At 38.2% G+C, this 9,138-nt stretch overlaps 1 pseudogene; it reads left to right on the forward strand.

Annotated features, from left to right (window-relative positions):
• Positions 1-2,911: 2,911 nt before the first annotated feature.
• LOC118591811 lies at positions 2,912-3,444 on the forward strand (annotated as a pseudogene).
• Positions 3,445-9,138: the final 5,694 nt, after the last annotated feature.

Below are 9,138 nucleotides of genomic sequence, written 5' to 3' on the forward strand. Positions count from 1 at the left end.
CCAAGAACTTGAAGGTAAGACACAATTCCTGAAGAGACCATATTTTTCAAATACAATGTTTTAAGTAATTAGAGCTGGAACTCACCTGGAATTCTCTTCCTTGAGGAGTAGCCCTTACAACATTGGAAAATTCCATGAAAACACCATAGGAAAAAAATCAATAATAATCCTATCCAGCTGTAAAGCCTGTGATCTACAATAATGACCAGCAAGGTGAATATACCAAAGGGTGAAATACTGATATTATTATATTGGGAGCATCTGATAGCTGTCTAATTGGACTAAAGACCAACACGATAGAAGAGAATTTATACCTGGTAGAGAAACCTCGCCAGCTTACTGTATTTAGGTGGTTGCATTCCCACAGAAGCTATGAAATAAAGGATTCCTCAAATGCTATTTATTTGGAGCAAATGGAAATTTTTTCCTTTTTTTTTTCTTTTGTCTAGTGTAATTGGACTTTCCTTTGGGCCACCAGCTCACAAATTATGAAAAATTGGACTGTGTAGGCAGACTTTTCTTTTTGGGCCACCAGTCCCACATAACCACACAGAGGCTTATATTAATTACAAATGCTCAGCCAATAGCTCAGGTTTATTATTAATTAGCACTTACGACTTAAATTAACCCATTCCTATTCATCTATATTCTGCCATGTGGCTTTTACCTCTATCCCATTTTGAATGTTTGACTTACTCTATGTCTGGCAGGCAACTCCTCTGACTCTGTCCTTCTTTCCAGAGTCATCTGTGTCTGGCCATCCCACCTATACTTCCTGCCTGGCTACCAGCCTGTCAGATTTTTATTAACCGATGAGAACAATATATATTCACAGTGTACAGGGTTATTTCACAGCAGGACTTGCTTAGGGTTTTATTCCAACTAGCTCTTATTACTTAACAGCCTGTTTCTATTAATCTATATTCTGACAAGTGGCTCGGGTACCTCTCTTCTGTACCATGTTTCTGACTTCTTCAGTGTCACACTAGCATCTTTTGCTTTCCTAAATTCATCCCCAGTTCCTCTATCTCCCCGGAAGTCCCAGCTATTCTCTCCTTCCTCATTATTCGTCATTCAGCTCTTTATTAAACCCATCAGAAGGTGCCTTGGAAAAGACATATCCTCACAGTGTACAAAAAGATTATTCCACAATAGTCTGCCTTGCACTTTCTTGGGCAGGTATTTTAATGTGAATTGAATTTTTCAAAGACCTTATCTTGGTCATCTGGAAATGATTTTACTATCTTTTCTTATCTTTATTGATGAATTATGAGAGAAGGTCAAGAATATGCTCAAAGAATCCTGGAACCATGTATGTTTAAGCAAAGAATCTTCATAGAGTATATAGAGCATGTTTTAGGGTACTTTATTAAGGATAATTTCAAATTGCTATTATAATAATGCAATTTGTCTAAGATATAGTGTCTTGTTTTGAAACGCCAATCTCCACATAATTCTGAAGGTACTTTTTTAGTTGTAATCAACATTACTAATCAACAAACCTTAAGAAGATTAGCCTGTGGAGCCTCCACGGGACAGGACCAGTCCCTCTGCATAGCAAGACTGTTGTGTAGCTGGCTCTGCTTAAGTGGCCCCCTGGCAGTAGGATCAAGATCCATCCCTGATGCATCAACAGGATTTTTGGAGCACACTACCTATGGTGGGACACCTTGCACAGCCTTGAGGTAGGGACCTGCCTCTACTGAATGTTCCAGGTTCTGCTGACTCCCCATGGGAGGCCTAACTTTCTTGTAGGAGGGAATAGGGTGAGTTGGGGGTTGAGGCTGGAAGGGCAGGAGGAGGGGAAAGAGGGATCTGTGATTGGTATGTGAGCTGAATAAAAATAAAAATTAAAAATTAAGATTAGCCAGGATAATAATATTATACGATCAGTAGACATCTTTGGAACCAAATAATTCTGCCTCCATTCTAATACTGTATGGGAAGTGTGGTGACATTTTGTGGTACTCTAATAAAACTTGTCTGAAAATCAGAGGACAGAGCCAGCCACAGAGTTCAGACAGTGGAGACATACACCTTTAATCCCAGCACTCAGGAGGCAGAGGCAGAGATCCCTGCAGATCGCTGTGAGTTCAAGACCACCCTAGACTATATGAGATTAATCCAGTTTAAAGGAGACAGCCAGATAGTGGTGACACATACCTTTAATCCCAGCACTTGAGATATCACACCTTTGCTACCAGTATTTGGGAAGCACACATGCCCTTAATCCCAGCACTGGGAAGGAAGTGGAATGGCTGATTGGAAAAAGGTATATACGTTGTGAGGAGACAGAAACTAGGTCTTTTTACATTTAGAGGCTTTCGGAGGATTTGTGGAGTTGGGAGGTGAGAAGCAGTTGTGGCTTGCTCCTTTGTCTCTCTGATCTTTCAGTATTTACCCCCAATATCTGGCTCAGTGTTTTTATTAAGACCAATTAGGATTCATGCAACATCTGGCGTCCAAATTTTGGGGGGCACAAATTCACAAAAAAGCTGCTTGCCTGTGGCTTTGAAGCTACCTGCACAGGCCACAGCTGTATGTGGCCCGAGTCCCCAACCCACCTCTTGGGAGTTTGTTTTAGACACTAAGCAGAGTTGTGGGTGCTAGCTGTGATGATACAGATGAATGGCAGGAAAGGACAGGCCTGACTAGCAGGAATGATCAGCCATCTAGATATTCAACCCATCATACCATTTAAGCATCTAACCCAACCACCCAGCTAGATAACTAGTGCAGCCCCCAGGCAGCTCAGGTTAGGTTGGACCTTGGCCTGCCTACCAGTTGCAACAACAGTGCCAGCTCCAGGACGAAAGCTGGAGACCATCTCCTTTGATTCTCAGGATTTTAAGATGGCTGCATAATCAGTGCCAAAGTTGCACTAAAAAGCACCACCAAAATATTTCTAAATGAGTGCTTTAATAATATGCTGAAGAACTAACAGCCGATGCAGTGAATATTCAGGCTTTGATATAGCAGCAGCATCAGCCAAAAACCAGAAGCCTGGCCCAGCAGATGGAGAATAGACCCTCTGTCCAGGCAGCATTAAAACTTAAGCAGAACTTAAAGTAGCACCTGGGTAAGAGTATCATCCAGGCATGTTCAGGCCAACTCAAAGGTATCCTGGCCATGGGAGTAATTGGAGGAAGAGGTCTACCCATAATCCAGAGAGACTTTCTCTAAGGGGGACTACTTGGGGAACATGCCACCTGAACCGTGCTTAAGGGTGGGATGTCGTTCTGAGGTCGAGGTATGATAGGATGGGGAAGAGGGGATTCGGTAGGCTGAGACTGAGGTTATGACACTCACCCTGTATTGACCAAAGAGCAGCTGGACAACCAACTGGATGCATACATGTCAAAAACTACAGGACACCTGGATGCTGAGTTAGATGCTGTGTTGGATACCTACATGGCACAGGCACTTCCTAAAACCAGTGATTGAAGCCTGCCTGCCTATTAGACTCTTGTTACCACATCCATAAAAAAAAATTAACCTTGAAAAACCATGAGAAGAAACCCAATTGAGGCTGGAAGGATCTACCAGAATAGGTTGTGGACTTACCTGTCAGCAGTCGGAACATTTAGTCTGTTCCATATACTTTTTGATGCTGTGTTTTTATGGATGAAACCCTGTTTCCCTTTGATTTGTTTGAGCTTGTTTTGTTGTTTACCCAGTTACCCAGACTTCTGTTTGAACAGAAATGTGTTAGCCTTGTGAGTAGAACAACATTTTTCCACCCTTTGCCTCACCTGTCATATGCTCTGACATTTTAATATCTCCTCTGTTCTTCTTTATGATCCCAGAAAAGGTTCCCAGGAGTGAGCCAGTATTCTCACCAGTCTGTGGTCTCTTGGATAGAGTTCTTCTACATTTTCCTTAAAAGCTCCCTGTTAATAGCTAAAACTGAAGTTGTGTCTGCTGTTTTGATGGTGAAGGTAGTAAATTGGGAATGCTGGTATTGCTCGATACCAAATTCAGAAGCTAGAAAAATAATAATCGAATCTCTAGGTTTTGAAAAGACTAATGCACAATGCGAAAGAATAATTAGGCTGTTAAAGGCAAAAGGAGCACCCTTGAAGGAATGGATCTGAGATACAATCAATATTGAATCTCATGACCATGATGATGCTTTGTCAAGAGAGGTGATTTCCAGAGGATTGAAGAAAAACCAAAATGCCAAATGCTTCAATATTTGTAAACAAGGTCATTTTAAAAAAGGGACTGTAAACAGGGACTTCCTAGTAACAATGTTTTCACTAATAATAATCCCAATAGAACACCCCTTCCTTCTGGATCATGCAGAAGGTGTGGCAAAGGCAGACACTGGACTAACAAATGTAAATTAATAAGGGACGGAAAAGGTAATCCTTTGCCACTGGGAAATGCTTTGAGGGGCCGCTCACATGCCCCCATGTCAAATTTAGCTCAGTTGTTTCCTGTCATCATGGAGGAAACTTCTTTCCAGAACAATTAAATAACTTAATGCCTATTGTAAAACAACATACAGCTCTGGATGATGGAACTGCTATAGAAAAGAGAACAAAAAATTCAGGAGAAAACATACATCAATAGTGAGAAAGATTAGATTTGTAATCTCCCCAAAGTAATGGTTGAGGCAGAGTTTTGTTGTTGTCTTTGCAGGAAAACAAACAAGCAAACAAACAACTTGAAGAATTTAAAGACCTTTGGACAAATAAACATCCAAAGAAGAAGGGAGAACTACCCTGAAAAAATTACCAAGAAGAGGAATAATCTGACCTAATTAGATCTCTGGTCTCCAAAGAGATGAGGGGATCCCACCAAGATAATTCCACATGGACTATGATAACACCATTAAGATGAAAAACACCACCCAAAGAATGGCTTTGGATTACAAAATTGCTCAGAACAATTTCAAGATGCCTAGTTGAGATGATCCAGTCTTACAGACTACTCTAGCCAGAACTTGAGACAAGCCCTGAACTTTCCCATTAAAAAGAGACTTATTATGCAGAGACTGTATAACAAATGAGACAGCTACCTCTTCAATGACTTGACAATTAACTCAAAACTTTTATTTTCATGATTCCCTAAAGATGCCTTCACCCCCAAACAGCAGGAAGTAACTTTAACAACATGATACCTAAATTACCACAAAGTGGGGTGGGTGGTTTTTGAACATTCAATGGGTTATAGATATTGTTATTGTTGGTTACAAGTTGTTATTGTTAATGATCAGGAAAAAGGATAAACAATGGACAGAGATTTGAAAAGAAAAAAAGAGGAAATAGATATGATAGGATAAGGGGTAGATTATTGAATCTGCTCTGAAAAAAAAGTTGTAGAAATGATAGAATAAGAGGGTAGATTACTGAGTCTACTCAGAAAAGAAAAAGGAGAGAATATAGATATATGATAAAAAAAAGTCGATTATTGAATCTACTTTTAAAAAGCAACTATTAGTTTTAAATATTTTACATTGGATTGGATTTGTATATATTGATACAAATTTGAGATTAATTTTGTTAGAATATACTGTACATATATTTCTGTTCTTGTTCAAAGTATTGTACCTATGCAGCTCATTTAACAATGTAATGCGAATTTCTATTACTTGAAAGTTATTATTAGCAAATTTAGGATAATAAAGATATGCAGTTTAGTTGCTAGTCACCTATTACAGTGGCACTTGTCAGGTTAGGTATGTTTTCATTGTCAAACAGAGATATATTTTAGAAAGACAGGTAATCTTCAAATACTTCAGAGATCTACAGAATATGGCACTTAAGATGTTTTAACTCATAGACTGATTTTTTTGTACTATGAGAACAGGTATCTCCTGGTAGCACCAATCTACTTCAGAGATGATGATGGGCATTGAAAAAACTCCATATGGAGTTTACTTTCATTTTAGCAAAAGTTAGCCACTAAGTAAAAAAAAAAACAAAAAAAAAAAACAAAAAAAAACAATGTCCTTGCCTCAGTTGCTGATAGTATGCTGTCCAAAATGGACAAGCAGGTTACTTAAGAAAGGGCAGGTGAGCTTTGCCAAGACAAGGTAGGAAGGCCCTTTAGAATATCCTGCTTCACAGATATGTCTGTAGGCTGAAGAATGATGCCCCCATGTTGCCAAGGAAGCTTGGGTGACTGTGCACGTAGCCAGCTTTTTCTGTCATTTCTCATGTTTTTTGGAAGTTGCTCGTTTGTATTTCCTATTTACTCAGTTAATAATATTTTCCTCTCGAGTGATGGAGTTGAAGACTAGGTATCTATAGTTATAATTTTCCATGTTAAAAAATTCAGAAAAGAGGCCGGGTGGCAGTGGCACATGCCTTTAATCCTAGCACTCGGGAGGCAGAGGCAGGCAGATTTCTGTGAGTTCGAGGCCAGCCTGGGCTACCAAGTGATTCCAGGAAAGGGGCAAAACTACACAGAGAAACCCTGTCTCGAAAAACAAAACAAAACAAAACAAAAAATTCAGAAAAGAAACTCACTAAAGAGTTGTAAAGTGTATAAGTTTGAAAGACATCAAAAGATAGTTATTAGTTGGTAATACAAGTTAGGAAAGAAAGTATTAGGTACAACACTATGGATTCACCAAAAAGGATAAATAATAGAGTAATTTCTCTGATGGAAATGTTCGTGGACTGGACATTGTTAATGTAATTCTTGACTGTAAATATTGTATATTGTTATTGTATTTATTATATATAGTTTTTCTGATATTAGTTATAACCTTTGTTTATTATTTTAGACAGAAAGGGGGAAATATGGTGATATTTTGCTTTACTTTAATAAAACTTGTGTGAAGATAAGTGGACAGAGCCAGCCACAGAGCTAGCCACAGAGGTCAGTCAGTGGTGGCATACACCTTTAATCCTAGCACTTAGGAAGCAGAGGCAGAGATCCCTCTGGATCTCTGTGAGTTCAAGGACACCCTAGAATGCACAAGATTAATCCAGTATAAAAGAAACAGTCAGACAGTGGTGTCCCACGCTTTTAATCCCAGTATTTGGGAGTCACAGGCCTTTAATCCCAGCAGTTCAGATCTCATTCATTTGGTACCACAGAATCACACACTCCATTAATACCAGCACTAGTAAGTAAGTAAAGTGGATGGACTGAGAAAAGTATACAAGGTATTTGGAGACAGAAGCTGGTCCTTCTCAGCCGAGGACTCAGAGGCATTCAGTCTAAGGATCTGTGGAGACAAGATCTTGCCTCCCTTTTGGCCTCAGGATTTGGTAGTGGTAAGAAATTTCTTTAATGGCTTCTTCCTTTGTTTCTCTGATCTTTCAGCATTTTACCCAAATATCTGGCTATGGGTTTTTATTATAAGGCCATTTAGGATTCATACAACACAGTAGAAATTGACTTGAGGTCCAATGAACAGTTCTGGCCTTGATAATCTCATCAGCATTCAAGCTAATTCCTTAAAATAAATCAATAATGATCCAGAAGGAACGAAGTTCTTCATTCCTGCCCCACCTACACAAAATCACAATTGTCCATCAACAATAAAACTAACACCAAAACAACACACAGAAACTTCCTACAGTTAATACTCAAACATACATAAAAAGAATTGACATGCATTTACCTTGTAATGGAGCAAAAATGCCTCTACTTGACAACATAAGCTAACAAACAAGCCCCAGTACCAGAGAAGTGTTAACACAATTGGATTTATTATCTAATAAGGTCCCATAGATACCCTTTTCACAACATAACAAATTATTGCTATTGCTCTTTGTTGCCCCACAGAATATTACAATAAGTTGCTATTGTTGAAAACCCAACATGTGTGAGTCATAAACCATGAAAAAATCACACTGGTACTCACCTGAAAGTTTCATCTCTTCTGCTTATGTTACACCATTCTAGAAAGTGTTATGTGTTACTGGAAAAGAAAGATAATCTTTAACTTTACCCAGCTGTAGACCCTGTGAGTTACAATAATAACCAACCTGAAAACATAACCCCACTGACTCAATAGGGGGCACAAACATAATGAGTAATCATTTATGATTAAATTATGCCATTCTTCATAAGATGCCACCATAACTGAGTTCAAGAACTTGTGATTGTATAGGTCATAGACCCTAGGAGTAAACTACTACTATTATATTTGATTAAATGGACATGATACTAATTAGTGATTTATTGTTGTACTCATAAATTAGTGCATCACATATTTCAAATCTCATCAGAAAAACTTCTTTTTGCAGTAGATGGTGATTAATACAGAGACCCTCAAACTGTTTAAGATGCAAATAATTAGAGTAATCAGGCATAAACATAACGTGTATCATTTATACTCTTTCCAATCCTCAAATATCATAGAAGTGTGTATTTTGGGTTTGTGGGGGTTGAAAAGAATGGAAGAACTAGAAGATGTAGATGGCTATAATGGAAGGTAACTATGCTCACCACAATATCACTAACAACTGCAGCTGAAACTGTGTGCCACATATAGACTCACAGTGTTTATGACAATACTCACAAGACTAATAAGTACAAAATTAAGCCAGACAAAAATGCCAGCAAGTATGAAATTGTAGGCAGGGAATCTTACCATAGCTCAAGAGATCCTGATGGTTTATAATATCGGGGAAAAGAAAAATTAGTTTTCTTCAAAGTTGTGACCCCTGCTTGTTGCCCACAATCCAGTGGATGCCAACACACACTGGGAGAATATGAACAGCACAGATTATACCCAGTGAGCTTTAAAAAAGGCAGAGACAGAGTTAGGTGGATATAGAATGGAGGTGTGGATCTGAGAGAAGTTATGAAAAGTTGTATATATAAAAACATATAATGTGTTATTTTTCAAATTTTAATATAAGTATTTCAAATTTAAAAATATGAGAATTGTTATCTTTGAATATTTATTTGCTCTCTCAGTTCGTACTATGACTCCTATGTTTAGTCATTCTAATATTGCAAGAAAACAACCATTTAAAAAAAAACATAAATATACACTAAATTGAAATGGTGTTTTAATAGCACGGTACCTGCAATACATATTTTACTTCCCAAAGTTTCAATAAGAAGAATTTAATCATTTGTACAAAAAGAGCCAATTTGATGTTCTGAATGTCTGTAATTTAAAGCAAACAAATAAACAGAAAGGCGTATGATAAAAAGCAAGCATTA

Source organism: Onychomys torridus, chromosome 10 (genome assembly GCF_903995425.1).
Source record: "Onychomys torridus chromosome 10, mOncTor1.1, whole genome shotgun sequence".
NCBI classification, from domain to species: Eukaryota; Metazoa; Chordata; class Mammalia; order Rodentia; family Cricetidae; genus Onychomys; species Onychomys torridus.